Genomic DNA, 26,361 nt, shown 5'->3' on the forward strand with positions numbered 1-26,361 from the left:
CATCTGAAAATTACGAGATTGGCCCCGATTTGCGATCATGTCAATCGGATTGGCACAACACTATTGTTGCATTACTGTATTTAAAATACAAGTAATTAAATGTATCTGATTTTTATTCTAACATTTATAATCATACAAATAATTATTGATAATAATAATGAGAGCCATTACAATATAATTACAGCCATTTTACAATCAAACAGCAAAATCAGTAGCAGGATATCTATCTATCTATCTAGATATCTATCTATATATATATATATATATATCCATCCATCCATCCATCTTCTGTACCGCTTCTCCTCACTAGGGCCGCGGGGGGTGCTGGAGCCTATCCCAGCTATCTTTGGGCAGTAGGCGGGGGACACCCTGAACTGGTTGCCAGCCAGTTGCAGGGCACACAGAGACGAACAACCATCCGCGCTCACACTCATACCTAGGGGCAATGTTCAATCGGCCTGCCATGTATGTTTTTGGAATGTGGGAGGAAACCGGAGTACCCGGAGGAAACCCACGCAAGCACGGGGAGAATATGCAAACTCCACACAGGACGGCCGGAGCCGGGATCGGACCCACGACCGATGCTGTCTCTCACTTTGAGGGCATCGTGCTAACCAGTCGCCCACCAAGCCAGCAGGCAAAAGAAAATATACAACTAAATAATCTTCTGAGTAGCCTAAAATAAACCCAAACGTCGCTTATCAACAGGCAGACAAACAGCAGGCAGAGGACAGCGTGACAGCTCCAATTTCCACATTTCCAAAATGGGAGGAAAAGCTCTAAAATGTGGCTGGTATGTCCGGGTTGTTGCATATTTGATAAATAATCGCAAAAGGTCAGGAGACTATTGGCAACATGGCCCGGCCCCCGACCCTTTTAGCTCTTGCATGTCGAGCGTATACGCACTGTGTGTGTGTTTACGCCTGTGCAAGCCATTGTCTTGTGTCTTGTTATCGTTATGCAGCAGTTTCCTCTGGCTGGCCCGAGCCAGAATGCGACACAGCGGCAGGACTCCACTCCGTCATGGGCTTCTCAAAAATGAGAAGGCCCGACAGGCTCATCACTCCCGGGGGGGCCGTGAGGTGGGGGCTTTTACGCTCTCTATCATGTGTGCCATTTCCTTCTCTCTTTTTGCTCGTACGCCGGCAACACCCAAGCGCACATGCAACCTCTCCCATTCTGCTTATCTGTCAGACAACCAGCCCAGACACATCTCACACCTTCTCATGCATTAACACTCTTTAACACACATGCTCTCACACTCTCATGGGCACACTAATGCGAACACACGCAGATGCACAATAACACTTGCACACTTTCATACACAGACTCAAATTGTGTCTCTCCTGGAATCTGTCTCACACGCTCTCTCATCACGCAAACTCTCTCACAATTTCTCATCCACTCCGACTCATGCTTTCCTTCACGAGTGTCCCATGCATGCACACTCAAACACACACAAAAAAATTGATGCACAATCTCACACAATCATACGCAAGTACTCTCTTTCAAACACTTGCTCTCACGCAGCGCAAACACGCACAAATGTACAATGCCACAGACTCTTTCAGGCAGGCTGTCCCTCATTCCTAGGAACACATCAATCTCCAACTACGTTCATACATACACTCCCAAGCACTCACACATTTTTGTGATCTCTCATTCACTCTGTCACACACTCTCACACATAGTCAATCACACACTCTTTTTAAAACTCACTTCTCTAACTCTCCTTCTCACAAACACACAAACACACAAAGGCAAATGTTGAGATTCTCTCACCTTATTTCATGGTCTCTCACTTACTCTTTTCAGCTCTCTCTCTCTCGTTATTACAAAATCAGACCCTTGCTCTCACACAGAATCTTTTACACTTACACCTCTCTCTCTCTCCCTCTCTCTCTCTCTCTCTCTCTCTCTCTTTCACACAGATCAAACACACAGCATTCAGTCTCACATTTACACGCACACGCATTCTGTACACGCATGCACACATGCACCCAGTCTCATCAGCAATGCAGGCGTGTACATATATTTAACAATGCACTTACAGTACAGTATATGGTACCTTTTTTATGAAGTCTTCTCCTGTGAAGCAGTTTATTTGATTATGAGAGCCTCTATCTAGACTTGAAACTCTGACATCATCATTTTTATCATAGATAATAAGTAACAATAAGGAAAATGCCAGTTTTCTTTAGATCAAGACATTAAAGTGTATTGGACACAAGTTTTTTAAAGAAGGCGTTCAAGTACAAATAATAAGATTCCAATGATTACATTGGGAAAAATTAAATAAAGTCCTCAAAAAAGTTGCAGGAAACTCGATATTTTCATGAAATGGGCCCGCCCACTTGTTGTTTGACCCAGTGTACGCATGATGTTATTGGCCCAAAGGGGTCGTCTTCAGACTCTGAAGATGGCGATGACAAGCTGTCGATAAGTATTGGTCTCTCCGTTTTTATTGTTTCAACGAGGAACAAAATGAATCAGAAGAAAAACCACGACGAGCACGCCACATCCAGGAAGTATCATATCTGCTTCGTCATGATTTCACTGTTGCACTGGCTCAGCCTGGAAGAATTTCAAAACTTATTGCTAAATCTATGAAAATGTATATGACTTCAATAAATCATTCATTGCACTTTCAACTCAGGTTTTGCATTGTTGAGCTGTTGGCAAATCATTGCATGATATGCAAAACGACATAGTCATTCCCCGTTGGCAAATCATCAGACGGTATTTTTGCTCCACCTTTTAGTTATGATACGTTCCCATTTAGGCTGGTATTCCAATGCAGTTGGCAAAAAGTGTTTTTTATGACTTCATGATGAAATCAAAATTTTGAATTCCCTTTTAATAATATTTCAAAGTAAAATCTAATGCTATTTGTGTTGGAGTTCATGAATAATATGAAGTGGTTTTACCATGATTTCATGCAACTTGAAAACTTTTTGGAGATTCCAAAAACAAACTAAATGGGACTAATTTGTTATTCACGCTACATTGCAGTGAAGCACTCAAGCTTCACTGATCTAACATCCTTGCTTTGTTCCACTTGTTCTTCTAGGTCACATTGACTGAATATTTCATGGCGTATGTCCAGCGAGAATCTTAAATTTAGATGCTGAGACCTGTGATGGTATCCACGCATAGACAATTATCACCAGAGGTTTTGCAGTGTGACCATGCAGAAGTGCAGGAATGCTGACATTTTTTTTGTATTTAAATAGGAATATCAATTTGGAAAAGGTAAATATTTATGAGATACCAAACATGTCACATTACTGTTGCTGACACCCACACGGAAATCTCAGGGCTTTCCCATAAAGGATACTCCCAGTCAGTTGTTGATAGGGTTACCATGGTAGCCGATCCACTCCCCCTATCCCTCACAAAGAAAGTGCAGTGACTTAAAGAAAAAAAAGCCCAAGGGGGGCATCTCCAACCTTGAGTCTGTTTTTTTTCTTTTCTGTGTAGGATGACTAAGTATGACCTCTGTTAAGTTGTGGAATGTGCATAAACAGGATCCCATGACGATGGCTGCCAAAACTTTAACCCCCCAAAAAAAAATCTTTTCCCTGAGTTACTGTTGTCATTTTGCCAAATTTATTGTTTAAATGCAAAATGTATTTTAGCAAATATGATAACAATGTTTTTCTTTACTGATTCATAATATTCTAAAATTATTTTCACTGCGATGATTTTCTTTATTTTGAGATAAAATGTTCTAAAATGTGTTAAATATTTTTTTATATATATATATATATATATATATATATATATATATATATATATATATATATATATATATTATATATATAAATATATATATAATATATATATATATTATTAAATAATATATTTTTTTATTTTTTAATGAAAATACAGGAACCATTGCCAAACAAAATAATACATTTTCGTTGTTATTATTATTATTATTATTATTATTAGTTCAACCAGTTCAGGCTGTACCCCGCCTACTGCCTGAAGACAGCTGGGATAGGCACCAGCACCCACCGTCACCATAGTGAGGAGAAGCGGTACAGGGGGATATTATCATTATTATTATTATTATTATTTATTATAGAAAATGTGACTTATTTTCCTGCTATTAATAGATTATTTACAAATGCTAATTGTAACTGTAATAATCACAAGTATTTAATTCAGTACATAACTATCATCATCTATAAAAATGGTCCCTTTACTATTTTAATCTTTGAAAGGAAATTGACTTTCACTCAGGTATACGCGCTACCAAACGTACGAGGGAAATTGTTAGAATTGTTTAAATATGACCCAAGAAGCAATGCCCACTCGAATAGTCATATTATTTATTTATTTTGTATTTTGTTCCTTGATCATGTGGTTCTATTGCCCTTGCTTGATAAACTGTTAATTCATTTTTCATTCAGTCTATTTGAGACTGATATCTCATATTCATATGTTGTTTTGTCGACTGTCTGAAGCACACAATCTGGGTCACGAGCAGAGTTCAACTGACTGGCAGCAACAGCATGACCCGTGTCTTAATCTGTTGAGCCCCTCGTGGTCAATCCTAAACTCTCTGGTGACCCATGTGACAGGAGCAGCAGCAGCAGCAGATTTAATCCCGTCTCCATCCAGCGAGACTGTGAGCTCACCGCGGTGATGTCATGGCAGTGAGTCACTCAAGTCGCTGAGGGAGAAGGAGGGAGTGTTATGGTAAGAGACGTGTGCCGGGTCACAATTGTCGCAAAGGGCTTGCCTGAGTGTTATCACGCTGACTGTAGCGCTGCTAAACCTTGAAAAACAACACTCAGTCATGATTGAAGTTTACAATAACAGCTTCAAAATGCTGCTGGTGGCCCAAATCTCTAACATCAGTGGTGTGTTATATTCGTGCGCCAGTGAAGACACCTCCAATACGATAGGGCTAGCATCAGTACTGACTCGAACAAACGAACAAACCAGCAAACAAACTAAAGTAACTAACAAACCCATTTACAGATGAACAATTGAACTAACTAACTAACTAACTAACTAACTGAGCATGCAAACAAATTAAACAAACAACAAAATGACAGACTAGCTAACAAATGAACAAACAAAATAACTACCAAATCAGCAAACTAATGAAGGAAGCAGAACAACCCAAGCCACCCACTGACAAACAAACAAACCAACTAACGAACCAACCAACTCACAAACTAAGCAAATGCTCGAACATCCAAAGTAATTGACTCACTAACTAACCATTTTACCCACAGACTGACCAACAAACCTTTTTAACAGACAAAACAAGCGAAACAGTCAACTAATGAACTATGAAATGACTATCACGGTGAACACAAAAATTCACAAAGTGAGATCAATAATTTGTTTGCCTAATCCAGGAAACTTCTGGCTCACTGACCATATAAACATGTTGTTCCATCCGTGTGACTCACAGAAAGTAAATCCAGACATTGTAAATGACACAGTTTCTGCCTGAGACCTTGGAGCGTGGGCTACAAATTCTCTGTCGCACGTTGTAAATAATTAACTAAAGTCTCCCCTCAGTCTCGCCGAGGGGGAATTCTTTGTTAGTGACATCACAGGCGCGAGAAGCACTCAGAATTTCAGGTAGTTGGCTTGAAAGAGTCCTTACAAGGAGAACGCCGATTTCCTGCACGTCGGTTTCCTCATATTGTGCAGCGATGAGTCAGCCGGTAGGTAAGAGCCCATCACATTGCCATTATTGAAGCGTCCAAGTGTGAGTGTTGCTACAATGAGAATATCCACACAAACACATGCTAAATAGCCCAGGACTCAAGAATTATAGAACTCTTTTGAGTGTACGTGCTCATGGCAGAAGACTCTCCATAACGATCCAGTCTAAACTGAGACCTACACCCTTACATCTTAGGACCACCCGTACTAATTTCCTATTAAGACAGGGCTTTGCTAACAGTTTGTGGCTACTTTGTTTTAGAGTCTTTAAGAAGTTAATTTAGTTTTCCAGCAAATAACAGAGGAACGGTTCCCCTAAAAAAATGCGTTACTGTTTGTAAGCATGTTTTGTGTCTGTCTGCGGCCATGTGAGTCACAGAGCTTCATAATGAGACGACTTTCCAGTTGTAGAGTATGGCAACTGACTGTGTAGTGTTGGGCACGCCCGCATCAAGATCGTCAACACAAAGAGGTGTTCATATCAATGGAACATTAACTTCAAACGGAATCATTCATCATGTCGTGAGCTTCTCAATGTTATTGAACTGCACATCGCTCAGACACATGGGTGCAGGTACATTCTTTTGACGTGAGTGGAGGCCAAGATTATGAGAGCTAGCGAAACCTAAAGATTAAACTCTAACTAAAATTGGAAAAAAAAAATTAACAAAATTAAAACCGGGATAACCAAATGAGACTACATTTTCGCCCTATTTTCACACACAGGCGAACTTGCGCCTCACTGGGCATTCCCAAAGACCGAGGACATTTTCTATTACACGCCTCCGTCGTACCTGAGAGATTGGTGACAGAAAATAGACTAAACTTTAGACCAGTTGAAACCAGGTCCGAGTTGTGGCACGAGTGGCATATATGTGTGGTGGATGCAATCATTTTTCATTCATAAATATGACATCAGCGTGCATTGAACCATCCAAATCGTTGCAGAAATCAATTCACTGAGTGTATTCCGATTATTATTATCATCTTTAATATATTTTTGTTAAATGCAAACCTCTGACCTTGGTTGTCACACACAGGCGCATTATCGGAGTGGAAGGTGGCCTTCAAGTGCTTACTTCACATCAACCAACTTTCCATCATTCGCAAGTAAAGAGCTTCATGCAGTTCTATAAACGTACTTTGCACAGAGTCCAGCGAGTCTATAAAGACCGTATGCCTCTCCTGCGCTGAATTCTAAGCGAATAAGCCACTTTAATTGACTGGGCATCAAGTAGGCAGTGTTCACTCCCACAATGGCGCAACTGCTCATTTTAAACCTTACCTGTCTATGAAAATACCAAAAGAAAGAAAACTCCAGCTGTGCGCACAGTTACAATGCATTTTGCTCTAGGCTTATATATATATATATATATATATATATATATATATATATATATAACTAATAAAGTTCCAAAACACAATTTGAAAGTAATTCACAACTACTATAAACCTGGTGGAGGCATGTGTACATTTCTACGGGCGTTAATTTAATTCTGCACGTATTTACACCTTCACCTGATATTTACAGACAGCACACTTTTTTCAGGCCATCAAACTGATGCCGTTTCCTGTGAGTTCATGTCTGGAGTCCGACCACACGCCCTGTCTGGAAATACAGTGACAAAATAATTATGGCAACATAGTGGACGTGTTAGAAATTCCTGAAAGACTGCTTTATAGTAAATAGCATTCAGCTTTTTTTTTGTGAAGCATTTTATCATTCTAAAAAATGGTGGTGCCGGGAGAGATTTCACCAGGAAAGAGAAGTCGGAAGTAAGCGGTGTGCCTCCATTCCCATATCCAACTCACGTGTTTCACTTCATATTGTCTGTGCCTATTCGCCCATCATGTCCAGCTGCCTGTGTTTTGATTTTCACTTGTTGCAATGTTTGGCTGCTCCCTGAACTGAAGCGAACAACCCCCTTTTCCTTCAATGATGACACACACACAGGCACGCACACGTACACAATGACACATCAAAACAATCATCGCAAGTGAATTCGACTGTTGAGTGATGTGTTGGGAAATATCCGACGCTCACTTCAAATTCAAAATAATCCCTGAAAATCATTTCTACGGGCATATGATACATTAATAATCCAAAATAAATTACAAAATAATAACAGAATAAAATGTTGATTAATTCCACAGGCAATGAATTTTCTCTTTTTATTTTTCTCTCTTTTTCTCATACTTTACCCTATTTTTGATGACATCAACTGAGTTTTGACCTGCATTATAAATAAAAAGGTCTACATCCCACTGCTCAAAATTGAGCCCAAGATAAATCTGTTACATTTTTCCCACCATTAATGTGACCTTAACCTGCACAACTCAAGGGTAAACAATGCTTTTCATTGAAGATGTTCAGAATAAACCAATTACATTCAAATTCAAGCTAAAGGCGATTTAGCACACACCTACCACATTTTAAACAGTCTCTGATTCACCACAAATAAAGTTCAGCTGTTCTAGTAACCCCTCATGTTTTTAAGATAACACTGACTGACATTTGTAACTGTACACAATTTCCTCCACCGTCACTAATGGCCTGTTCCACTTGAAGCGATTTTTATTGACGCGCTCTGACTTCATCTTCATGTTACTGATGTGTCGCACAAATATTTTCAACCTCAACTCAAAAAAGCAAAATAAGATTGTGGAGTTAAAATTTAGAATCTAATGCTAAATTGTCTGGTGATATGCTGAAGTAATGTGGCTTGCCTGACATAAAAGTTTAACAAGTATTAAGATCTCTCACCAGGGTTCGATGCCATAAATAGTTGGGTCACGTAGAATGGATTTTTTTTTTTTAATGCCAAGGGGTTGATGAGCCAAATGGGAATTTTCCAAGAAGTGTCAGATTATGATTTTTATTCCGTCCTGAGTGATCATGGGAAAATGTTGAGATGGAGTAAGTAGAGGTCGAGGATTAGATAAGTGAAGGGTTACCAGACGGCAACGTAATCTAGACGTGACGATATTCGGGCAAAAAAAAAAGAAAAGAAAAAAATACCGGGCCAAGGAGATTATTTTACTCTGGATTGCATAATCTCAGTGCGAGTGAGTGAGTGAGTGTTATGGTGAACAGACGGCACAATTAGTCACCCACTCTGATGCCTCTGAGCTGAGAGCCGACACGTCACATCAGACGTGTCGTAAACACGCATGCACACGCATACCCACACTCACTAATGTACTGCAATGTACTCGCATCTGGTTAAGGATTTACAAAGTCATTTTGTTCAATGAGAGAACACATCCATTCAGGGGTGGCTATTGGCTACACAACACACAGCTAGTCACTTACATGCAGACTACTTAACCGAAGCAGTCATCCCCAACCTGGCTCTTCCCGCCATTGAAATCACGAGCCATTCACGAGGCCATGCCACCTGTAGCACACAATCAACATCACAGATGTTACAGTTTACTGTTGGAGTTCTACATCAAGGGGAGTTGAAAATAATCAACTTTTCCAGTATTGTGGCCAAGCTCGAATTTCTTTTGAAGTAATTTCACACAAAGAAAATATGATTAGAAACAGAAATAAAGCAATTTTAGGGTCAAATTGCTGCCATCAAAAAAATAAAAAAAAAGTCTCACCCAAAGTCAACTAGGATAAACAGGTCCAATACATCCATAATCCAATAAGCACAAGTGCAATAGAAAATGGATGGAGTCATAGCTAGGTTCTTAGAAAAATCTGTGACACAGAGAGGCTGCGACAGGTGAACACGGTCAAAAAATAGCGGTGGATTACGCTCAAAACAATTGTGTTAAAAATAACATATTTTTGTGTGAAAAATAGACCCAACCACCAATTGGGTCAATTTGACCCATATTCTTGCTTTGTTTTGTAAAAAGCAGCCCAGTTTTGAGGGATTGTTTTGTACAAAACTACCCATTCTTTTGGATTGCTTTCTGCAAAAACAACCCAGGAAGTTGGATCAAATTGACCCAAGTAGAGGATCAGTCCATTTTTTAATCAAAACTGCGTTATATTTAACCAAACAAAAAAAAAAACGCTTTTTGGGTGTATATGGGCAATCTAGCTGGCTGCTGCTGTGCACCAACTAATTGCCGAGTGCGCTTATAAGGAAACCGAAAGTTGGGAAAAAATAACAAGATGTTAAACCAAAGCCATGTCTCTTCTGTCTACACTCTAAAAACAGGTAGGTTAAAAATAATACAATTTTGGGTCAAAACTGGACCGATCCACAAATTGGGTCAAATTGGCCAAACATTTTGTGTTGTTTTGTACAAAACTATCATTTTTTTAGTTGTTTTTTCCAAAAACCAAAAACCAAAAAAAAAACAGAAAATTAGATCAAATTGACCGAACTAGTGGATTGATCCAATTTTGACCTGAAATTGCGTTATTTTTAACCTACCTGTTTTTAGAGTGCAACATTGTTTAGGTCAAACCTGAGTTTTAACTTTGAACTCATCCACTGCAGCACAGACCTCTTGACATTACCTGAAGGTTTAAAGAACACTTAATTACTTCACTTCCGTTGACACGTATGCACAGGCGCTCTGTTGAACATCAGGATTGCTATTATTATCGGATTTAGGAGATTAAAACACACCTGTTTGGCAGGATAATGTCAGCAACTTGTTTGTGTTTTTAAAAATAAACATTGACAAGAGATGAAAGAAAAGGAGGAAGCCCTAGTCATAACTATGAGTCCAACTTCCCTTTGCCATTGATTAAGTACTTCAGAGGCACTGACAAGGTGTTCAGTTATCCAATTGCATTATGCTTGTTATTGTTTATAGACTCATCTGGATGGAGTGCGGGAGAGGGGGCGGTTGTTTCTGCGTTTTTAAGAGGAAGAGGTCTCGCATAAACAGGAAGCTGTGAGGACAGTGGTTATGATAGCTACAGGAGGGATGGAAGTCTATTCGACATCAAAAGAACACGCACACTGGGTTTTTAAATGAATGGATGAGATGGCCACAAGTGTTTGTTATTCCCCTCCTCCTGACGCATTTTGACATCTTTGAATAGCGTACTCCTAAACCGCAACTGTGCATATTTACACCAAAAACAGCAAGACCTTCCCCAGATGACGGGATCGAGGAAGTGTATTTCCTCTCAGCGAGTGTGTGATCTCTATTTCTATTGCCTTGACGTCTGGGTCTGTCTGTGTGTGTACCCAGTGAATGAACAAGTATGTTCGCCATTCACACCGATGTGAATGTGGGAGGGCGGGGCTTTTTCTTTTATAGCCTGTATGCCACTTGTGTTTGTTGGAGGAAAACAAGCTTGTCTAAATAAAAATCTGTGGTGGAACCTCACACCACTCTCTTAACCTGTATGCCGATTCTCAGTTGTCTGCAATCCTCTGACTTAAGAGGGCACCTGTGAATCCCATAAGAAGTAAATCATTCCTATATTAATACAGCCGATTCCAATATCGCCAAAATATGGTTTAGTTGAAAGCAACTAAACGTGAGGAGAATTGACTCTTTCGTGGGAGTACAGTTTACTGAAAGAAGATTTTACGTCAAATCAAGAGCTCCCCATTCAAAGGTGGTTTGGGGGCTTCCAATAATGATAGTTATTGGTATTGATAGGTATTTTTCATTCTTGAGGAAAACACATGTACTGAAGCAGGAGGTGGAGCTCAGTGGTAGAGCATTTGACTGCAGATCAAGAGGTCCCCCGTTCAAATCTGGATACCCCCTTGTCAGATTTTAAAGTCTAGTGCCATTTGCCCGGACAGCACAACCTGTCAAAAAGATATTGGGGCTTGTTTCTCCAAGGCAACTAAAGAGGTCCACATCCTGCAACTGTGCTTCACTTTTTAATTCCAGGTTAGTTTCATTCTTGAGGAAAACACATGTGCTGAAGCTGGGGGTGTAGCTCAGTGGTGGAGCATTTGACTGCAGATCAAGAGGTCCCCAGTTCAAATCCGGGTACCCCCTTGTCAGAATTTAAAGTCTAGTGCCATATGCCCGGACAGCACAACCTGTCAAAAAAATCTTGGGACTGGTTTCTCCAAGGGAACTTCAGAGGTCCAATCCTCCTACGGTGCTTCCCTTTTTAGTTCCAGGTTGTTTTCATTCTTGAGGAAAACACATGTGCTGAAGCAGGGGGTGTAGCTCAGTGGTAGAGCATTTGACTGCAGATCAAGAGGTCCCCAGTTCAAATCTGGGTACCCCCTTGTCACATTTTAAAGTCTAGTGCCATTTGCCTTGACAGCACAACCTGTCAAAAAGATCTTGGGACTTATTTCTCCAAGGGAACGTCAGAGGTCCCCTCCTCCTACTGTTCTTCCCTTTTTAATTCCAGGTTATTTTCATTCTTGAGGAAAACACATCCTCGGAAGCGGGGGGTGTAGCTCAGTGGTAGATCATTTGACTGCAGATCAAGAGGTCCCCAGTTCAAATCTGGGTGCCCCCTTGTCAGAATTTAAAGTCTAGTGCCAAATGCCCGGACAGCAAAACCTGTCAAAAAAATCTTGGGACTTGTTTCTTCAAGGGAACTTCAGAGGTCCCCTCCTCCTACGTTGCTTCCCTTTTTAGTTCCAGGTTGTTTTCATTCTTGAGGAAAACACATGTGATGAAGCAGGGGGTGTAGCTCAGTGGTAGAGCATTTGACTGCAGATCAAGAGGGCCCCAGTTCAAATCTGGGTATCCCCTTGTCAGATTTTAAAGTCTAGTGCCATTTGCACGGAAACACAACCTGTCAAAAAGATCTTGGAACTTGTTTCTCCAAAGAAACTTCAGAGGTACCCTCCTCCAACTGTCATTAGCTTTATAATACCAGGTTATTTTCATTCTTGAGGAAAACACAGCATCTTCAGCAGCGGGTGTAGCTCAGTGGTTGAGCATTGGACTGCAGATCAAGAGGTCCCCTGTTCAAATCTGGTTACCCCCTTGTCTGATTTTAAAGTCTAGTGCCATTTGCCCGGACAGCACAACCTGTCAAAAAGATATTGGGGCTTGTTTCTCCAAGGGAACTTAAGAGGTCCCCTCCTCCTACGGTGCTTCGCTTTTTAATTCCAGGTTATTTTCATTCTTGAAGAAAACACATCTTCTTAAACGGGGGTGTAGCTCAGTGGTAGAGCATTTGACTGCAGATCAAGAGGTCCCCAGTACAAATCCGGGTACCCCCTTGTCAGAATTTAAAGTCTAGTGCCATTTACCCGGACAGCACAACCTGTCAAAAAGTTCTTGGAACTTGTTTCTCCAAGGGAACTTAAGAGGTCCCCATCTCAAACTATGCTTCCCTTTTTAATTCCAGGTTATTTTCATTCTCGAGGAAAACACTTCTTCTCGAGCAGGGGGTGTAGCTCAGTGGCAGAGCATTTGACTGCAGATCGAGAGGTCCCCAGTTCAAATCTGGGTTCCTCCTTGGCAGGTTTTAAAGTCTAGTGCCATTTACCCGGACAGCACAACCTGTCAAAAAGTTCTTGGGACTTGTTTCTCCAAGGCAACTTAAGAGGTCCCCATCCTGCAACTGTGCTTCACTTTTTAATTCCAGGTTATTTTCATTCTTGTGGAAAACACATGTGCCGAAACAGGGGGTGTAGCTCAGTGGTAGAGCATTTAACTGCAGATCAAGAGGTCCCCAGTTTAAATCTGGGTACCCCCTTGTCAGATTTTAAAGTCTAGTGCCATTTGCACGGAAACACAACCTGTCAAAAAGATCTTGGAACTTGTTTCTCCAAGGAAACTTCAGAGGTACCCTCCTCCAACTGTCATTAGCTTTATAATACCAGGTTATTTTCATTCTTGAGGAAAACACAGCATCTGCAGCAGTGGGTGTAGCTCAGTGGTAGAGCATTTGACTGCAGATCAAGAGGTCCCCAGTTCAAAACTGGGTACCCCCTTGTCATAATTTAAAGTCTACTGCCATTTACCCGGACAGCACAACCTGTCAAAAAGATCTTGGAACTTGTTTCTCCAAGGGAACTTTAGAGATCCCCTCCTTCTGCTGTGCTTCCCTTTTTAATTCCAGGTATTTTTCATTCTTGAAGAAAACACATCTTCTTAAACGGGGAGTGTAGCTAATTGGTAGAGCATTTGACTGCAGATCAAGAGGTCCCCAGTTCAAATCTGGGTACCCCCTTGTCAGATTTTAAAGTCTAGTGCCATTTGCCCGGACAGCACAACCTGTCAAAAAGATATTGGGGCTTGTTTCTCCAAGGGAACTTCAGAGGTCCCCTCCACCTACGGTGCTTCGCTTTTTAATTCCAGGTTATTTTCATTCTTGAAGAAAACACATCTTCTTAAACGGGGGGTGTAGCTCAGTGGTAGAGCATTTGACTGCAGATCAAGAGGTCCCCAGTTCAAATCTGGGTACCCCCTTGTCAGGTTTTAAAGTCTAGTGCCATTTGCCCAGACAGCACAACCTGTCAAAAAGTTCTTGGGACTTGTTTCTCCAAGGCAACTAAAGAGGTCCCCATCCTGCAACTGTGCTTCCCTTTTTAATTCCAGGTTATTTTCATTCTTGAGGAAAACACATGTGCTGTAGCAGGGGGTGTAGCTCAGTGCTAGAGCATTTGAATGCAGATCAAGAGGTCCCCAGTTAAAATCTGGGTACCCCCTTGTCAGATTTTAAAGTCTAGTGCCATTTGCCTTGACAGCACAACCTGTCAAAAAGATCTTGGGACTTATTTCTCCAAGGGAACGTCAGAGGTCCCCTCCTTCTACTGTGCTTCCTTTTTAATTCCAGGTTATTTTCATTCTTGAGGAAAACACATGCTCTGAAGTGGGGGTGTAGCTCAGTGGTAGAGCATTTGACTGCAGATCAAGAGGTCCCCAGTTCAAATCTGGGTACCCCCTTGTCAGAATTTAAAGTCTAGTGCCATATGCCCGGACAGCACAACCTGTCAAAAAAATCTTGGGACTTGTTTCTCCAAGGGAACTTCAGAGGTCCCCTCCTCCTACGGTGCTTCCCTTTTTAGTTCCAGGTTGTTTTCATTCTTGAGGAAAACACATGTGCTGAAGCAGGGGGTGTAGCTCAGTGGTAGAGCATTTGACTGCAGATCAAGAGGTCCCCAGTTCAAATCTGGGTACCCCCTTGTCAGATTTTAAAGTCTAGTGCCATTTGCCCGGACAGCACAACCTGTCAAAAAGATATTGTGGCTTGTTTCTCCAAGGGAACTTCAGAGGTCCCCTCCACCTACGGTGCTTCGCTTTTTAATTCCAGGTTATTTTCATTCTTGAAGAAAACACATCTTCTTAAACGGGGGGTGTAGCTCAGTGGTAGAGCATTTGACTGCAGATCAAGAGGTCCCCAGTTCAAATCTGGGTACCCCCTTGTCAGGTTTTAAAGTCTAGTGCCATTTACCCAGACAGCACAACCTGTCAAAAAGTTCTTGGGACTTGTTTCTCCAAGGCAACTAAAGAGGTCCCCATCCTGCAACTGTGCTTCCCTTTTTAATTCCAGGTTATTTTCATTCTTGAGGAAAACACATGTGCTGTAGCAGGGGGTGTAGCTCAGTGCTAGAGCATTTGAATGCAGATCAAGAGGTCCCCAGTTAAAATCTGGGTACCCCCTTGTCAGATTTTAAAGTCTAGTGCCATTTGCCTTGACAGCATAACCTGTCAAAAAGATCTTGGGACTTATTTCTCCAAGGGAACGTCTGAGGTCCCCTCCTTCTACTGTGCTTCCTTTTTAATTCCAGGTTATTTTCATTCTTGAGGAAAACACATGCTCTGAAGTGGGGGTGTAGCTCAGTGGTAGAGCATTTGACTGCAGATCAAGAGGTCCCCAGTTCAAATCTGGGTACCCCCTTGTCAGATTTTAAAGTCTCGTTCCATATGCCCGGACAGCACAAACCTGTCAAAAACATCTTGGAACTTGTTTCTCCAAGGGAACTTAAGAGGTCCCCATCTCAAACTGTGCATACCTTTTTAATTCCAGGTTATATTCATTCTTGAGGAAAACACTTCTTCTCGAGCAGGGGGTGTAGCTCAGTGGTAGAGCATTTGACTGCAGATCCAGAGGTCCCCAGTTCAAATCTGGGTACCACCTTGTCAGATTTTAAAGTCTAGTGCCATTTGCCCGGACAGCACAACCTGTCAAAAAGATATTGGGGCTTGTTTCTCCAAGGGAACGTCAGAGGTCCCCTCCTCCTAATGTCCTTCCATTTTTAATTACGGGTTATTTTCATTCTTGAGGAAAACACATGCTCTGAAGCGGGGGGTGTAGCTCAGTGGTAGAGCATTTGACTGCAGATCAAGAGGTCCCCAGTTCAAATCTGGGTACCCCCTTGTCAGGTTTTAAAGTCTAGTGCCATTTGCCCGGACAGCACAACCTGTCAAAAAGTTCTTGGGACTTGTTTCTCCAAGGCAACTTAAGAGGTCCACATCCTGCAACTGTGCTTCCCTTTTTAATTCCAGGTAAGTTTCATTCTTGAGGAAAACACATGTGCTGAAGCAGGGGGTGTAGCTCAGTGGTAGAGCATTTGACTGCAGATCAAGAGGTCCCCAGTTCAAATCTGGGTACCCCCTTGTCAGGTTTTAAAGTCTAGTGCCATTTGCCCGGACAGCACAACCTGTCAAAAAGTTCTTGGGACTTGTTTCTCCAAGGCAACTAAAGAGGTCCACATCCTGCAACTGTGCTTCACTTTTTAATTCCAGGTTAGTTTCATTCTTGAGGAAAACACATGTGCTGCAGCAGGGGGTGTAGCTCAGTGGTAGAGCATTTGACTGCAGATCAAGAGGTCCCCATTTACAATCTGGGTACCCCCTTGTCAGATTTTAAAGTCTAGTGCCATTTGCCCGGAAACACAACCTGTCAAAAAGATCTTTGAACTTGTTTCTCCAAGGGAACTTCAGAGGTCCCCTCCTCCTACTGTACTTCACTTTTTAATTCCAGGTTATTTTCATTCTTGAAGAAAACACATATTCATAAGCCGGGGGTGTAGCTCAGTGGTAGAGCATTTGACTGCAGATCAAGAGGTCCCCAGTTCAAATCCGGGTACCCCCTTGTCAGATTTTAAAATCTAGTGCCATTTGCCTTGACAGCACAACCTGTCAAAAAGATCTTGGGACTTGTTTCTCCAAGGGAACTTCAGAGGTCCCCTCCTCCTACTGTACTTCCCTTTTTAATTCCAGGTTATTTTCATTCTTGAAGAAAACACATGTTCATAAGCCGGGGGTGTAGCTCAGTGGTAGAGCATTTGACTGCAGATCAAGAGGTCCCCAGTTCAAATCTGGGTACCCCCTTGTCAGATTTTAAAGTCTAGTGCCATATTCCCGGACAGCACAAACCTGCCAAAAACATCTTGGAACTTGTTTCTCCAAGGGAACTTAAGAGGTCCCCATCTCAAACTGTGCTTCCCTTTTTTATTCCAGGTTATTTTCATTCTTGAAGAAAACACTTCTTCTCAAACAGGGGGTGTAGCTCAGTGGTAGAGCATTTGACTGCAGATCAAGAGGTCCCCAGTTCAAATCTGGGTACCCCCTTGCCAGGTTTTAAAGTCTAGTGCCATTTGCCCGGACAGCACAACCTGTCAAAAAGTTCTTGGGACTTGTTTCTCCAAGGCAACTTAAGAGGTCCACATCCTGCAACTGTGCTTCCCTTTTTAATTCCAGGTAAATTTCATTCTTGAGGAAAACACATGTGCTGAAGCAGGGGGTGTAGCTCAGTGGTAGAGCATTTGACTGCAGATCAAGAGGTCCCCAGTTCAAATCCGGGTACCCCCCTTGTCATATTTTAAAGTCTAGTGCCATTTGCCTTGTCAGCACAACCTGTCAAAAAGATCTTGGGACTTGTTTCTCCAAGGGAACTTCAGAGGTCCCCTCCTCCTACTGTACTTCCCTTTTTAATTCCAGGTTATTTTCATTCTTGAAGAAAACACATGTTCATAAGCCGGGGGTGTAGCTCAGTGGTAGAGCATTTGACTGCAGATCAAGAGGTCCCCAGTTCAAATCTGGGTACCCCCTTGTCAGATTTTAAAGTCTAGTTCCATATTCCCGGACAGCACAAACCTGCCAAAAACATCTTGGAACTTGTTTCTCCAAGGGAACTTAAGAGGTCCCCATCTCAAACTGTGCTTCCCTTTTTTATTCCAGGTTATTTTCATTCTTGAAGAAAACACTTCTTCTCAAACAGGGGGTGTAGCTCAGTGGTAGAGCATTTGACTGCAGATCAAGAGGTCCCCAGTTCAAATCTGGGTACCCCCTTGTCAGGTTTTAAAGTCTAGTGCCATTTGCCCGGACAGCACAACCTGTCAAAAAGTTCTTGGGACTTGTTTCTCCAAGGCAACTAAAGAGGTCCACATCCTGCAACTGTGCTTCACTTTTTAATTCCAGGTTAGTTTCATTCTTGAGGAAAACACATGTGCTGAAGCAGGGGGTGTAGCTCAGTGGTAGAGCATTTGACTGCAGATCAAGAGGTCCCCAGTTCAAATCTGGGTACCCCCTTTTCAGATTTTAAAGTCTAGTGCCATTTGCCCGGACAGCGCAACCTGTCAAAATGTTCTTGGGACTTGTTTCTCCAAGGCAACTTAAGAGGTCCCCATCCTGCAACTGTGCTTCCCTTTTTAATTCCAGGTTATTTTCATTCTTGAGGAAAACACATGTGCTGTAGCAGGTGGTGTAGTTCAGTGCTAGAGCATTTGAATGCAGATCAAGAGGTCCCCATTTAAAATCTGGGTACCCCCTTGTCAGATTTTAAAGTCTAGTGCCATTTGCCCGGAAACACAACCTGTCAAAAAGATCTTTGAACTTGTTTCTCCAAGGGAACTTCAGAGGTCCCCTCCTCCTACTGTACTTCACTTTTTAATTCCAGGTTATTTTCATTCTTGAAGAAAACACATATTCATAAGCCGGGGGTGTAGCTCAGTGGTAGAGCATTTGACTGCAGATCAAGAGGTCCCCAGTTCAAATCCGGGTACCCCCTTGTCAGATTTTAAAGTCTAGTGCCATTTGCCTTGACAGCACAACCTGTCAAAAAGATCTTGGGACTTGTTTCTCCAAGGGAACTTCAGAGGTCCCCTCCTCCTACTGTACTTCCCTTTTTAATTCCAGGTTATTTTCATTCTTGAAGAAAACACATGTTCATAAGCCGGGGGTGTAGCTCAGTGGTAGAGCATTTGACTGCAGATCAAGAGGTCCCCAGTTCAAATCTGGGTACCCCCTTGTCAGATTTTAAAGTCTAGTGCCATATTCCCGGACAGCACAAACCTGCCAAAAACATCTTGGAACTTGTTTCTCCAAGGGAACTTAAGAGGTCCACATCTCAAACTGTGCTTCCCTTTTTTATTCCAGGTTATTTTCATTCTTGAAGAAAACACTTCTTCTCAAGCAGGGGGTGTAGCTCAGTGGTAGAGCATTTGACTGCAGATCAAGAGGTCCCCAGTTCAAATCTGGGTACCCCCTTGTCAGGTTTTAAAGTCTAGTGCCATTTGCCCGGACAGCACAACCTGTCAAAAAGTTCTTGGGACTTGTTTCTCCAAGGCAACTTAAGAGGTCCACATCCTGCAACTGTGCTTCCCTTTTTAATTCCAGGTAAGTTTCATTCTTGAGGAAAACACATGTGCTGAAGCAGGGGGTGTAGCTCAGTGGTAGAGCATTTGACTGCAGATCAAGAGGTCCCCAGTTCAAATCTGGGTACCCCCTTGTCTGATTTTAAAGTCTAGTGCCATATTCCCGGACAGCACAAACCTGCCAAAAACTTCTTGGAACTTGTTTCTCCAAGGGAACTTAAGAGGTCCCCATCTCAAACTGTGCTTCCCTTTTTTATTCCAGGTTATTTTCATTCTTGAAGAAAACACTACTTCTCAAACAGGGGGTGTAGCTCAGTGGTGGAGCATTTGACTGCAGATCAAGAGGTCCCCAGTTCAAATCTGGGTACCCCCTTGTCAGGTTTTAAAGTCTAGTGCCATTTGCCCGGACAGCGCAACCTGTCAAAATGTTCTTGGGACTTGTTTATCCAAGGCAACTTAAGAGGTCCCCATCCTGCAACTGTGCTTCCCTTTTTAATTCCAGGTTATTTTCATTCTTGAGGAAAACACATGTGCTGTAGCAGGGGGTGTAGCTCAGTGCTAGAGCATTTGAATGCAGATCAAGAGGTCCCCCGTTCAAATGTGGGTACCCCCTTGTCAGATTTTAAAGTCTAGTGCCATTTGCCCGGACAGCACAACCTGTCAAAAAGATATTGGGGCTTGTTTCTCCAAGGGAACTTAAGAGGTCCCCTCCTCCTACGGTACTTCACTTTTTAATTCCAGGTTATTTTCATTCTTGAAGAAAACACATGTTCTTAAGCGGGGGGTGTAGCTCAGTGGTAGAGCATTTGACTGCAGATCAAGAGGTCCCCAGTTCAAATCTGGGTACCCCCTTGTCAGCTTTTAAAGTCTAGTGCCATTTGCCTTGACAGCACAACCTGTCAAAAAGATCTTGGGACTTATTTCTCCAAGGAAACGTCAGAGGTCCCTTCCTCCTACTGTGCTTCCCTTTTTAATTCCAGGTTATTTTCATTCTTGAGGAAAACACATTCTCTGAAGCGGGGGGGTGTAGCTCAGTGGTAGAGCATTTGACTGCAGATCAAGAGGTCCCCAGTTCAAATCTGGGTACCCCCTTGTCAGATTTTGAAGTCTAGTGCCATATCCCCGGACAGCACAAACCTGTCAAAAACATCTTGGAACTTGTTTCTCCAAGGGAACTTAAGAGGTCCCCATCTCAAACTGTGCTTCCCTTTTTAATTCCAGGTTATTTTCATTCTTGAGGAAAACAAATCTTCTCGAGCAGGGGGTGTAGCTCAGTGGTAGAGCATTTGACTGCAGATCAAGAGGTCCCCAGTTCAAATCCGGGTACCCCCTTGTCAGATTTTAAAGTCTAGTGCCATTTGCCCGGACAGCACAACCTGTCAAAAAGATATCGGGGCTTGTTTCTCCAAGGGAACTTCAGAGGTCCCCTCCTCCTTCTGTACTTCACTTTTTAATTCCAGGTAAGTTTCATTCTTGAGGAAAACACATGTGCTGAAGCAGGGGGTGTAGCTCAGTGGTAGAGCATTTGACTGCAGATCAAGAGGTCCCCAGTTCAAATCTGGGTACCCCCTTGTCAGATTTTAAAGTCTAGTGCCATATTCCCGGACAGCACAAACCTGCCAAAAACATCTTGGAACTTGTTTCTCCAAGGGAACTTAAGAGGTCCCCATCTCAAACTGTGCTTCCCTTGTTAATTCCAGGTAAGTTTCATTCTTGAGGAAAACACATGTGCTGAAGCAGCGGGTGTAGCTCAGTGGTAGAGCATTTGACTGCAGATCAAGAGGTCCCCATCTCAAACTGTGCTTCCCTTTTTTATTCCAGGTTATTTTCATTCTTGAAGAAAACACTTCTTCTCAAACAGGGGGTGTAGCTCAGTGGTAGAGCATTTGACTGCAGATCAAGAGGTCCCCAGTTCAAATCTGTGTACCCCCTTGTCAGGTTTTAAAGTCTAGTGCCATTTGCCCGGACAGCACAACCTGTCAAAAAGTTCTTGGGACTTGTTTCTCCAAGGCAACTTAAGAGGTCCACATCCTGCAACTGTGCTTCCCTTTTTAATTCCAGGTAAGTTTCATTCTTGAGGAAAACACATGTGCTGAAGCAGGGGGTGTAGCTCAGTGGTAGAGCATTTGACTGCAGATCAAGAGGTCCCCAGTTCAAATCTGGGTACCCCCTTGTCAGGTTTTAAAGTCTAGTGCCATTTGCCCGGACAGCACAACCTGTCAAAAAGTTCTTGGGACTTGTTTCTCCAAGGCAACTAAAGAGGTCCACATCCTGCAACTGTGCTTCACTTTTTAATTCCAGGTTAGTTTCATTCTTGAGGAAAACACATGTGCTGCAGCAGGGGGTGTAGCTCAGTGGTAGAGCATTTGACTGCAGATCAAGAGGTCCCCAGTTCAAATCTGTGTACCCCCTTGTCAGATTTTAAAGTCTAGTGCCATTTGCCCGGACAGCGCAACCTGTCAAAATGTTCTTGGGACTTGTTTCTCCAAGGCAACTTAAGAGGTCCCCATCCTGCAACTGTGCTTCCCTTTTTAATTCCAGGTTATTTTCATTCTTGAGGAAAACACATGTGCTGTAGCAGGGGGTGTAGTTCAGTGCTAGAGCATTTGAATGCAGATCAAGAGGTCCCCATTTACAATCTGGGTACCCCCTTGTCAGATTTTAAAGTCTAGTGCCATTTGCCCGGAAACACAACCTGTCAAAAAGATCTTTGAACTTGTTTCTCCAAGGGAACTTCAGAGGTCCCCTCCTCCTACTGTACTTCACTTTTTAATTCCAGGTTATTTTCATTCTTGAAGAAAACACATATTCATAAGCCGGGGGTGTAGCTCAGTGGTAGAGCATTTGACTGCAGATCAAGAGGTCCCCAGTTCAAATCCGGGTACCCCCTTGTCAGATTTTAAAATCTAGTGCCATTTGCCTTGACAGCACAACCTGTCAAAAAGATCTTGGGACTTGTTTCTCCAAGGGAACTTCAGAGGTCCCCTCCTCCTACTGTACTTCCCTTTTTAATTCCAGGTTATTTTCATTCTTGAAGAAAACACATGTTCATAAGCCGGGGGTGTAGCTCAGTGGTAGAGCATTTGACTGCAGATCAAGAGGTCCCCAGTTCAAATCTGGGTACCCCCTTGTCAATTTTTAAAGTCTAGTGCCATATTCCCGGACAGCACAAACCTGCCAAAAACATCTTGGAACTTGTTTCTCCAAGGGAACTTAAGAGGTCCCCATCTCAAACTGTGCTTCCCTTTTTTATTCCAGGTTATTTTCATTCTTGAAGAAAACACTTCTTCTCAAACAGGGGGTGTAGCTCAGTGGTAGAGCATTTGACTGCAGATCAAGAGGTCCCCAGTTCAAATCTGGGTACCCCCTTGTCAGGTTTTAAAGTCTAGTGCCATTTGCCCGGACAGCACAACCTGTCAAAAAGTTCTTGGGACTTGTTTCTCCAAGGCAACTTAAGAGGTCCACATCCTGCAACTGTGCTTCCCTTTTTAATTCCAGGTAAATTTCATTCTTGAGGAAAACACATGTGCTGAAGCAGGGGGTGTAGCTCAGTGGTAGAGCATTTGACTGCAGATCAAGAGGTCCCCAGTTCAAATCCGGGTACCCCCCTTGTCATATTTTAAAGTCTAGTGCCATTTGCCTTGTCAGCACAACCTGTCAAAAAGATCTTGGGACTTGTTTCTCCAAGGGAACTTCAGAGGTCCCCTCCTCCTACTGTACTTCCCTTTTTAATTCCAGGTTATTTTCATTCTTGAAGAAAACACATGTTCATAAGCCGGGGGTGTAGCTCAGTGGTAGAGCATTTGACTGCAGATCAAGAGGTCCCCAGTTCAAATCTGGGTACCCCCTTGTCAGATTTTAAAGTCTAGTTCCATATTCCCGGACAGCACAAACCTGCCAAAAACATCTTGGAACTTGTTTCTCCAAGGGAATTTAAGAGGTCCCCATCTCAAACTGTGCTTCCCTTTTTTATTCCAGGTTATTTTCATTCTTGAAGAAAACACTTCTTCTCAAACAGGGGGTGTAGCTCAGTGGTAGAGCATTTGACTGCAGATCAAGAGGTCCCCAGTTCAAATCTGGGTACCCCCTTGTCAGGTTTTAAAGTCTAGTGCCATTTGCCCGGACAGCACAACCTGTCAAAAAGTTCTTGGGACTTGTTTCTCCAAGGCAACTAAAGAGGTCCACATCCTGCAACTGTGCTTCACTTTTTAATTCCAGGTTAGTTTCATTCTTGAGGAAAACACATGTGCTGAAGCAGGGGGTGTAGCTCAGTGGTAGAGCATTTGACTGCAGATCAAGAGGTCCCCAGTTCAAATCTGGGTACCCCCTTTTCAGATTTTAAAGTCTAGTGCCATTTGCCCGGACAGCGCAACCTGTCAAAATGTTCTTGGGACTTGTTTCTCCAAGGCAACTTAAGAGGTCCCCATCCTGCAACTGTGCTTCCCTTTTTAATTCCAGGTTATTTTCATTCTTGAGGAAAACACATGTGCTGTAGCAGGTGGTGTAGTTCAGTGCTAGAGCATTTGAATGCAGATCAAGAGGTCCCCATTTAAAATCTGGGTACCCCCTTGTCAGATTTTAAAGTCTAGTGCCATTTGCCCGGAAACACAACCTGTCAAAAAGATCTTTGAACTTGTTTCTCCAAGGGAACTTCAGAGGTCCCCTCCTCCTACTGTACTTCACTTTTTAATTCCAGGTTATTTTCATTCTTGAAGAAAACACATATTCATAAGCCGGGGGTGTAGCTCAGTGGTAGAGCATTTGACTGCAGATCAAGAGGTCCCCAGTTCAAATCCGGGTACCCCCTTGTCAGATTTTAAAGTCTAGTGCCATTTGCCTTGACAGCACAACCTGTCAAAAAGATCTTGGGACTTGTTTCTCCAAGGGAACTTCAGAGGTCCCCTCCTCCTACTGTACTTCCCTTTTTAATTCCAGGTTATTTTCATTCTTGAAGAAAACACATGTTCATAAGCCGGGGGTGTAGCTCAGTGGTAGAGCATTTGACTGCAGATCAAGAGGTCCCCAGTTCAAATCTGGGTACCCCCTTGTCAGATTTTAAAGTCTAGTGCCATATTCCCGGACAGCACAAACCTGCCAAAAACATCTTGGAACTTGTTTCTCCAAGGGAACTTAAGAGGTCCACATCTCAAACTGTGCTTCCCTTTTTTATTCCAGGTTATTTTCATTCTTGAAGAAAACACTTCTTCTCAAGCAGGGGGTGTAGCTCAGTGGTAGAGCATTTGACTGCAGATCAAGAGGTCCCCAGTTCAAATCTGGGTACCCCCTTGTCAGGTTTTAAAGTCTAGTGCCATTTGCCCGGACAGCACAACCTGTCAAAAAGTTCTTGGGACTTGTTTCTCCAAGGCAACTTAAGAGGTCCACATCCTGCAACTGTGCTTCCCTTTTTAATTCCAGGTAAGTTTCATTCTTGAGGAAAACACATGTGCTGAAGCAGGGGGTGTAGCTCAGTGGTAGAGCATTTGAATGCAGATCAAGAGGTCCCCATTTACAATCTGGGTACCCCCTTGTCAGATTTTAAAGTCTAGTGCCATTTGCCCGGAAACACAACCTGTCAAAAAGATCTTTGAACTTGTTTCTCCAAGGGAACTTCAGAGGTCCCCTCCTCCTACTGTACTTCACTTTTTAATTCCAGGTTATTTTCATTCTTGAAGAAAACACATATTCATAAGCCGGGGGTGTAGCTCAGTGGTAGAGCATTTGACTGCAGATCAAGAGGTCCCCAGTTCAAATCCGGGTACCCCCTTGTCAGATTTTAAAATCTAGTGCCATTTGCCTTGACAGCACAACCTGTCAAAAAGATCTTGGGACTTGTTTCTCCAAGGGAACTTCAGAGGTCCCCTCCTCCTACTGTACTTCCCTTTTTAATTCCAGGTTATTTTCATTCTTGAAGAAAACACATGTTCATAAGCCGGGGGTGTAGCTCAGTGGTAGAGCATTTGACTGCAGATCAAGAGGTCCCCAGTTCAAATCTGGGTACCCCCTTGTCAATTTTTAAAGTCTAGTGCCATATTCCCGGACAGCACAAACCTGCCAAAAACATCTTGGAACTTGTTTCTCCAAGGGAACTTAAGAGGTCCCCATCTCAAACTGTGCTTCCCTTTTTTATTCCAGGTTATTTTCATTCTTGAAGAAAACACTTCTTCTCAAACAGGGGGTGTAGCTCAGTGGTAGAGCATTTGACTGCAGATCAAGAGGTCCCCAGTTCAAATCTGGGTACCCCCTTGTCAGGTTTTAAAGTCTAGTGCCATTTGCCCGGACAGCACAACCTGTCAAAAAGTTCTTGGGACTTGTTTCTCCAAGGCAACTTAAGAGGTCCACATCCTGCAACTGTGCTTCCCTTTTTAATTCCAGGTAAATTTCATTCTTGAGGAAAACACATGTGCTGAAGCAGGGGGTGTAGCTCAGTGGTAGAGCATTTGACTGCAGATCAAGAGGTCCCCAGTTCAAATCCGGGTACCCCCCTTGTCATATTTTAAAGTCTAGTGCCATTTGCCTTGTCAGCACAACCTGTCAAAAAGATCTTGGGACTTGTTTCTCCAAGGGAACTTCAGAGGTCCCCTCCTCCTACTGTACTTCCCTTTTTAATTCCAGGTTATTTTCATTCTTGAAGAAAACACATGTTCATAAGCCGGGGGTGTAGCTCAGTGGTAGAGCATTTGACTGCAGATCAAGAGGTCCCCAGTTCAAATCTGGGTACCCCCTTGTCAGATTTTAAAGTCTAGTTCCATATTCCCGGACAGCACAAACCTGCCAAAAACATCTTGGAACTTGTTTCTCCAAGGGAATTTAAGAGGTCCCCATCTCAAACTGTGCTTCCCTTTTTTATTCCAGGTTATTTTCATTCTTGAAGAAAACACTTCTTCTCAAACAGGGGGTGTAGCTCAGTGGTAGAGCATTTGACTGCAGATCAAGAGGTCCCCAGTTCAAATCTGGGTACCCCCTTGTCAGGTTTTAAAGTCTAGTGCCATTTGCCCGGACAGCACAACCTGTCAAAAAGTTCTTGGGACTTGTTTCTCCAAGGCAACTAAAGAGGTCCACATCCTGCAACTGTGCTTCACTTTTTAATTCCAGGTTAGTTTCATTCTTGAGGAAAACACATGTGCTGAAGCAGGGGGTGTAGCTCAGTGGTAGAGCATTTGACTGCAGATCAAGAGGTCCCCAGTTCAAATCTGGGTACCCCCTTTTCAGA

At 42.8% G+C, this 26,361-nt stretch overlaps 53 non-coding genes across 53 annotated transcripts; all 53 read left to right on the top strand.

Annotated features, from left to right (window-relative positions):
• The first annotated feature begins 11,559 nt into the window (after positions 1-11,559).
• On the top strand, positions 11,560-11,631 carry trnac-gca (transfer RNA cysteine (anticodon GCA)). Its single transcript has one exon. It is a non-coding gene; the product is annotated as a tRNA-Cys (tRNA).
• A 167-nt stretch (positions 11,632-11,798) lies between these two features.
• On the top strand, positions 11,799-11,870 carry trnac-gca (transfer RNA cysteine (anticodon GCA)). The gene has a single exon. It is a non-coding gene; the product is annotated as a tRNA-Cys (tRNA).
• Positions 11,871-12,037: 167 nt separating this feature from the next.
• Positions 12,038-12,109, top strand: trnac-gca (transfer RNA cysteine (anticodon GCA)). The gene has a single exon. It is a non-coding gene; the product is annotated as a tRNA-Cys (tRNA).
• Positions 12,110-12,276: 167 nt separating this feature from the next.
• On the top strand, positions 12,277-12,348 carry trnac-gca (transfer RNA cysteine (anticodon GCA)). The gene has a single exon. It is a non-coding gene; the product is annotated as a tRNA-Cys (tRNA).
• A 404-nt stretch (positions 12,349-12,752) lies between these two features.
• trnac-gca (transfer RNA cysteine (anticodon GCA)) lies at positions 12,753-12,824 on the top strand. Its single transcript has one exon. It is a non-coding gene; the product is annotated as a tRNA-Cys (tRNA).
• Positions 12,825-12,991: 167 nt separating this feature from the next.
• trnac-gca (transfer RNA cysteine (anticodon GCA)) lies at positions 12,992-13,063 on the top strand. The gene has a single exon. It is a non-coding gene; the product is annotated as a tRNA-Cys (tRNA).
• Positions 13,064-13,231: 168 nt separating this feature from the next.
• Positions 13,232-13,303, top strand: trnac-gca (transfer RNA cysteine (anticodon GCA)). Its single transcript has one exon. It is a non-coding gene; the product is annotated as a tRNA-Cys (tRNA).
• A 166-nt stretch (positions 13,304-13,469) lies between these two features.
• trnac-gca (transfer RNA cysteine (anticodon GCA)) lies at positions 13,470-13,541 on the top strand. Its single transcript has one exon. It is a non-coding gene; the product is annotated as a tRNA-Cys (tRNA).
• Positions 13,542-13,947: 406 nt separating this feature from the next.
• trnac-gca (transfer RNA cysteine (anticodon GCA)) lies at positions 13,948-14,019 on the top strand. Its single transcript has one exon. It is a non-coding gene; the product is annotated as a tRNA-Cys (tRNA).
• Positions 14,020-14,424: 405 nt separating this feature from the next.
• trnac-gca (transfer RNA cysteine (anticodon GCA)) lies at positions 14,425-14,496 on the top strand. Its single transcript has one exon. It is a non-coding gene; the product is annotated as a tRNA-Cys (tRNA).
• Positions 14,497-14,663: 167 nt separating this feature from the next.
• On the top strand, positions 14,664-14,735 carry trnac-gca (transfer RNA cysteine (anticodon GCA)). Its single transcript has one exon. It is a non-coding gene; the product is annotated as a tRNA-Cys (tRNA).
• Positions 14,736-14,902: 167 nt separating this feature from the next.
• trnac-gca (transfer RNA cysteine (anticodon GCA)) lies at positions 14,903-14,974 on the top strand. The gene has a single exon. It is a non-coding gene; the product is annotated as a tRNA-Cys (tRNA).
• Positions 14,975-15,379: 405 nt separating this feature from the next.
• On the top strand, positions 15,380-15,451 carry trnac-gca (transfer RNA cysteine (anticodon GCA)). The gene has a single exon. It is a non-coding gene; the product is annotated as a tRNA-Cys (tRNA).
• A 168-nt stretch (positions 15,452-15,619) lies between these two features.
• trnac-gca (transfer RNA cysteine (anticodon GCA)) lies at positions 15,620-15,691 on the top strand. The gene has a single exon. It is a non-coding gene; the product is annotated as a tRNA-Cys (tRNA).
• Positions 15,692-15,858: 167 nt separating this feature from the next.
• Positions 15,859-15,930, top strand: trnac-gca (transfer RNA cysteine (anticodon GCA)). Its single transcript has one exon. It is a non-coding gene; the product is annotated as a tRNA-Cys (tRNA).
• Positions 15,931-16,098: 168 nt separating this feature from the next.
• trnac-gca (transfer RNA cysteine (anticodon GCA)) lies at positions 16,099-16,170 on the top strand. The gene has a single exon. It is a non-coding gene; the product is annotated as a tRNA-Cys (tRNA).
• Positions 16,171-16,338: 168 nt separating this feature from the next.
• Positions 16,339-16,410, top strand: trnac-gca (transfer RNA cysteine (anticodon GCA)). The gene has a single exon. It is a non-coding gene; the product is annotated as a tRNA-Cys (tRNA).
• Positions 16,411-16,576: 166 nt separating this feature from the next.
• On the top strand, positions 16,577-16,648 carry trnac-gca (transfer RNA cysteine (anticodon GCA)). Its single transcript has one exon. It is a non-coding gene; the product is annotated as a tRNA-Cys (tRNA).
• Positions 16,649-16,815: 167 nt separating this feature from the next.
• Positions 16,816-16,887, top strand: trnac-gca (transfer RNA cysteine (anticodon GCA)). Its single transcript has one exon. It is a non-coding gene; the product is annotated as a tRNA-Cys (tRNA).
• Positions 16,888-17,055: 168 nt separating this feature from the next.
• trnac-gca (transfer RNA cysteine (anticodon GCA)) lies at positions 17,056-17,127 on the top strand. The gene has a single exon. It is a non-coding gene; the product is annotated as a tRNA-Cys (tRNA).
• A 168-nt stretch (positions 17,128-17,295) lies between these two features.
• trnac-gca (transfer RNA cysteine (anticodon GCA)) lies at positions 17,296-17,367 on the top strand. The gene has a single exon. It is a non-coding gene; the product is annotated as a tRNA-Cys (tRNA).
• Positions 17,368-17,535: 168 nt separating this feature from the next.
• On the top strand, positions 17,536-17,607 carry trnac-gca (transfer RNA cysteine (anticodon GCA)). The gene has a single exon. It is a non-coding gene; the product is annotated as a tRNA-Cys (tRNA).
• Positions 17,608-17,775: 168 nt separating this feature from the next.
• Positions 17,776-17,847, top strand: trnac-gca (transfer RNA cysteine (anticodon GCA)). Its single transcript has one exon. It is a non-coding gene; the product is annotated as a tRNA-Cys (tRNA).
• A 168-nt stretch (positions 17,848-18,015) lies between these two features.
• trnac-gca (transfer RNA cysteine (anticodon GCA)) lies at positions 18,016-18,087 on the top strand. Its single transcript has one exon. It is a non-coding gene; the product is annotated as a tRNA-Cys (tRNA).
• Positions 18,088-18,493: 406 nt separating this feature from the next.
• Positions 18,494-18,565, top strand: trnac-gca (transfer RNA cysteine (anticodon GCA)). The gene has a single exon. It is a non-coding gene; the product is annotated as a tRNA-Cys (tRNA).
• Positions 18,566-18,732: 167 nt separating this feature from the next.
• On the top strand, positions 18,733-18,804 carry trnac-gca (transfer RNA cysteine (anticodon GCA)). Its single transcript has one exon. It is a non-coding gene; the product is annotated as a tRNA-Cys (tRNA).
• A 168-nt stretch (positions 18,805-18,972) lies between these two features.
• On the top strand, positions 18,973-19,044 carry trnac-gca (transfer RNA cysteine (anticodon GCA)). The gene has a single exon. It is a non-coding gene; the product is annotated as a tRNA-Cys (tRNA).
• Positions 19,045-19,212: 168 nt separating this feature from the next.
• On the top strand, positions 19,213-19,284 carry trnac-gca (transfer RNA cysteine (anticodon GCA)). The gene has a single exon. It is a non-coding gene; the product is annotated as a tRNA-Cys (tRNA).
• Positions 19,285-19,452: 168 nt separating this feature from the next.
• trnac-gca (transfer RNA cysteine (anticodon GCA)) lies at positions 19,453-19,524 on the top strand. The gene has a single exon. It is a non-coding gene; the product is annotated as a tRNA-Cys (tRNA).
• Positions 19,525-19,931: 407 nt separating this feature from the next.
• trnac-gca (transfer RNA cysteine (anticodon GCA)) lies at positions 19,932-20,003 on the top strand. The gene has a single exon. It is a non-coding gene; the product is annotated as a tRNA-Cys (tRNA).
• Positions 20,004-20,171: 168 nt separating this feature from the next.
• On the top strand, positions 20,172-20,243 carry trnac-gca (transfer RNA cysteine (anticodon GCA)). Its single transcript has one exon. It is a non-coding gene; the product is annotated as a tRNA-Cys (tRNA).
• A 168-nt stretch (positions 20,244-20,411) lies between these two features.
• On the top strand, positions 20,412-20,483 carry trnac-gca (transfer RNA cysteine (anticodon GCA)). Its single transcript has one exon. It is a non-coding gene; the product is annotated as a tRNA-Cys (tRNA).
• Positions 20,484-20,650: 167 nt separating this feature from the next.
• On the top strand, positions 20,651-20,722 carry trnac-gca (transfer RNA cysteine (anticodon GCA)). The gene has a single exon. It is a non-coding gene; the product is annotated as a tRNA-Cys (tRNA).
• Positions 20,723-21,011: 289 nt separating this feature from the next.
• Positions 21,012-21,083, top strand: trnac-gca (transfer RNA cysteine (anticodon GCA)). Its single transcript has one exon. It is a non-coding gene; the product is annotated as a tRNA-Cys (tRNA).
• A 168-nt stretch (positions 21,084-21,251) lies between these two features.
• Positions 21,252-21,323, top strand: trnac-gca (transfer RNA cysteine (anticodon GCA)). The gene has a single exon. It is a non-coding gene; the product is annotated as a tRNA-Cys (tRNA).
• A 168-nt stretch (positions 21,324-21,491) lies between these two features.
• On the top strand, positions 21,492-21,563 carry trnac-gca (transfer RNA cysteine (anticodon GCA)). The gene has a single exon. It is a non-coding gene; the product is annotated as a tRNA-Cys (tRNA).
• Positions 21,564-21,969: 406 nt separating this feature from the next.
• trnac-gca (transfer RNA cysteine (anticodon GCA)) lies at positions 21,970-22,041 on the top strand. Its single transcript has one exon. It is a non-coding gene; the product is annotated as a tRNA-Cys (tRNA).
• A 167-nt stretch (positions 22,042-22,208) lies between these two features.
• Positions 22,209-22,280, top strand: trnac-gca (transfer RNA cysteine (anticodon GCA)). The gene has a single exon. It is a non-coding gene; the product is annotated as a tRNA-Cys (tRNA).
• A 168-nt stretch (positions 22,281-22,448) lies between these two features.
• Positions 22,449-22,520, top strand: trnac-gca (transfer RNA cysteine (anticodon GCA)). Its single transcript has one exon. It is a non-coding gene; the product is annotated as a tRNA-Cys (tRNA).
• Positions 22,521-22,688: 168 nt separating this feature from the next.
• On the top strand, positions 22,689-22,760 carry trnac-gca (transfer RNA cysteine (anticodon GCA)). The gene has a single exon. It is a non-coding gene; the product is annotated as a tRNA-Cys (tRNA).
• A 168-nt stretch (positions 22,761-22,928) lies between these two features.
• On the top strand, positions 22,929-23,000 carry trnac-gca (transfer RNA cysteine (anticodon GCA)). Its single transcript has one exon. It is a non-coding gene; the product is annotated as a tRNA-Cys (tRNA).
• Positions 23,001-23,168: 168 nt separating this feature from the next.
• trnac-gca (transfer RNA cysteine (anticodon GCA)) lies at positions 23,169-23,240 on the top strand. The gene has a single exon. It is a non-coding gene; the product is annotated as a tRNA-Cys (tRNA).
• A 168-nt stretch (positions 23,241-23,408) lies between these two features.
• On the top strand, positions 23,409-23,480 carry trnac-gca (transfer RNA cysteine (anticodon GCA)). Its single transcript has one exon. It is a non-coding gene; the product is annotated as a tRNA-Cys (tRNA).
• Positions 23,481-23,886: 406 nt separating this feature from the next.
• Positions 23,887-23,958, top strand: trnac-gca (transfer RNA cysteine (anticodon GCA)). The gene has a single exon. It is a non-coding gene; the product is annotated as a tRNA-Cys (tRNA).
• Positions 23,959-24,125: 167 nt separating this feature from the next.
• On the top strand, positions 24,126-24,197 carry trnac-gca (transfer RNA cysteine (anticodon GCA)). Its single transcript has one exon. It is a non-coding gene; the product is annotated as a tRNA-Cys (tRNA).
• Positions 24,198-24,365: 168 nt separating this feature from the next.
• Positions 24,366-24,437, top strand: trnac-gca (transfer RNA cysteine (anticodon GCA)). Its single transcript has one exon. It is a non-coding gene; the product is annotated as a tRNA-Cys (tRNA).
• A 406-nt stretch (positions 24,438-24,843) lies between these two features.
• trnac-gca (transfer RNA cysteine (anticodon GCA)) lies at positions 24,844-24,915 on the top strand. Its single transcript has one exon. It is a non-coding gene; the product is annotated as a tRNA-Cys (tRNA).
• Positions 24,916-25,082: 167 nt separating this feature from the next.
• trnac-gca (transfer RNA cysteine (anticodon GCA)) lies at positions 25,083-25,154 on the top strand. Its single transcript has one exon. It is a non-coding gene; the product is annotated as a tRNA-Cys (tRNA).
• Positions 25,155-25,322: 168 nt separating this feature from the next.
• trnac-gca (transfer RNA cysteine (anticodon GCA)) lies at positions 25,323-25,394 on the top strand. The gene has a single exon. It is a non-coding gene; the product is annotated as a tRNA-Cys (tRNA).
• A 168-nt stretch (positions 25,395-25,562) lies between these two features.
• trnac-gca (transfer RNA cysteine (anticodon GCA)) lies at positions 25,563-25,634 on the top strand. The gene has a single exon. It is a non-coding gene; the product is annotated as a tRNA-Cys (tRNA).
• A 168-nt stretch (positions 25,635-25,802) lies between these two features.
• Positions 25,803-25,874, top strand: trnac-gca (transfer RNA cysteine (anticodon GCA)). The gene has a single exon. It is a non-coding gene; the product is annotated as a tRNA-Cys (tRNA).
• Positions 25,875-26,042: 168 nt separating this feature from the next.
• On the top strand, positions 26,043-26,114 carry trnac-gca (transfer RNA cysteine (anticodon GCA)). Its single transcript has one exon. It is a non-coding gene; the product is annotated as a tRNA-Cys (tRNA).
• Positions 26,115-26,282: 168 nt separating this feature from the next.
• On the top strand, positions 26,283-26,354 carry trnac-gca (transfer RNA cysteine (anticodon GCA)). The gene has a single exon. It is a non-coding gene; the product is annotated as a tRNA-Cys (tRNA).
• Positions 26,355-26,361: the final 7 nt, after the last annotated feature.

This window comes from Idiotropiscis lumnitzeri, chromosome 8 (assembly GCF_059441095.1).
Source record: "Idiotropiscis lumnitzeri isolate Australia: NSW breed Sydney's pygmy pipehorse chromosome 8, RoL_Ilum_1.0, whole genome shotgun sequence".
Taxonomy (NCBI): domain Eukaryota; kingdom Metazoa; phylum Chordata; class Actinopteri; order Syngnathiformes; family Syngnathidae; genus Idiotropiscis; species Idiotropiscis lumnitzeri.